Raw genomic sequence first — 1900 nt, forward strand, 5'->3', positions numbered from 1 at the left:
TCGATCTACTATTTCCAGCTGAAAGTGCTGTGCAAAATGTAGGTCTCAGTCCTGAGGAAATATCATCCATGATTGACAGAGAAGAATTTTTTCCCATTAGAAAGAGTCAGGTTTCCTGATAAGCACTTTGCTTTCCCGCACTATGCTGGATTTCAGAAGAGGGACTCCAAATGAAGAAGAACATCTGGTAGAGGTTTGAAACAGTTTCATGGTAGATAGAGAATTGTAGAACTGAAAAGCAATTGAGTTTGACTTCTACCACACAACAGTAACTCACAGTCACTAGGATTCTTTTTTACTTAAGCAAAACTTGTCAATTCACACAGAGCTTCATTCACAGGCTTGAGAAACCTGAGATAACACATGTAAAAAGGATAATATGAAAAAAAAAAAAGTATTCTGGAAGTTCCCTTTGTTAAATAATAGATGACCTGAATATCAGCATAAAGAGAATTATACATTAAATGAGTTTTAATATTTTAAGTATATAAGCATATGGGAATGACTGTGACTTGCTGTAAAAGTTAGATCTATTTTTTTCATACTTTCCATAATTTTTATTAAATAAGTATTCCTAAAAGACAACTTTTAAATATGAACAAACTGAATTTTGAATTCTCTATAGAAAAGTATGCTTATATTTTCAAACTTACTACGAATTTCTGCAAAAGACTTTTAAAGATCTTTTTGCCCAGAAATGGGTCTAAACTTCCCCAGAAAAGAAAAATATATATATATGACATAGGGGCACACACTGGCAATGTAGCTTGGGGTTGTTAGCATGAAACCTCTATGTCTGCTGATGTGGCTTTTTTTTTTTTTTTTTTTTTTTTTTTTTGGCAGAGGTTAATTCGATCTAGTAGGATAAGTGCACAAAACTGTTATCCTTGATAAGCTTGGGGTTCTTCCTTCTTTTGTTGGCTTTTTTATACCTCTTATGCTATTTCTTCAGTTATATCATTTCTTCTATATTGAATTTGTGTTTAAAATCTGAAAAACAAAAGAAAAAGAAATAACGTAATTTCATAATCATACTTGACTATGAACCCACAGCTTTTCAAGAGACAGAAGGAGACTGTGATAGCACAGGACATTTCCCCATCAAGAAACACTGCTATCTATTCCCAGTATCTGATAGTGACACCTCTGTATCATAAGCTGAAGGGAACCACTTGCAGTCTTCTTTGAAAAACGATATAGACGTTACTCTGCTTTGAACAACCAAACTTTTGATCTTGCTGTTGTGCAAATTGGATACTCTTACATTCTCTGGGAAGGTAGTGCAGGGCCCATGATGGCTGTTGTTCTCTCTCAGGATGGCACAGAATATAAGGATATTGACGTCATTGTAGCAGTATGCACTGGTCAGCAGAGGGGCTGTTCTTCCCCACTTTATGTCAGCAACTGCAAATGTTCAAATAATAATAAAACATTTTCTCATTTCCCTTCCCTCCTATTTGTTCTTTCATATTTTTTTCTTTTCTTTCCTGTACTATATTCTTTCTTTTCTTTTTTCTTTATTTTTATTTTTATTTATTTTTATTTTTATTTTTTTTCCTCCCCTCTCAAGTCTGCTGCAATCTAAATACTATATATTTTAAAGCAGAATCTTACATGGAGTTTGTGAAAAACAGTTTGGTCACATGAATCTATGTTTCTGCTTATTGAAAGAGAAAATGAAAGAAAGAAAAACCTATTTTTTAGTGCTCTAAAGCTATCCTCAGTTCCTAACTTAGTGACACAATAATCAGATAGGTGAAGATGAATTCTAGATCTCTGCAAAATTCTCTAAGCCAATTATTAAAAATATACTTTAAAATAAGTACTTACTCTTCTAGCAAACTTCTGCAATTTATTCTAGCTGCCAGAGATAAAATCTTGAAGTTAAATTCTATGTATT

At 32.9% G+C, this 1900-nt stretch overlaps 1 long non-coding RNA gene across 1 annotated transcript; it reads right to left on the bottom strand.

Annotated features, from left to right (window-relative positions):
• Positions 1 to 891: 891 nt before the first annotated feature.
• LOC149912984 (uncharacterized) lies at positions 892 to 1900 on the bottom strand. Its single transcript, XR_016462023.1, has 3 exons — positions 1831 to 1900; positions 1265 to 1404; positions 892 to 990 (listed from the first exon to the last, which is right to left on the bottom strand). It is a non-coding gene; the product is annotated as an uncharacterized LOC149912984 (long non-coding RNA).

This window comes from Phasianus colchicus, chromosome Z, assembly GCF_987193195.1.
Source record: "Phasianus colchicus chromosome Z, bPhaCol1.hap1.1, whole genome shotgun sequence".
Taxonomy (NCBI): domain Eukaryota; kingdom Metazoa; phylum Chordata; class Aves; order Galliformes; family Phasianidae; genus Phasianus; species Phasianus colchicus.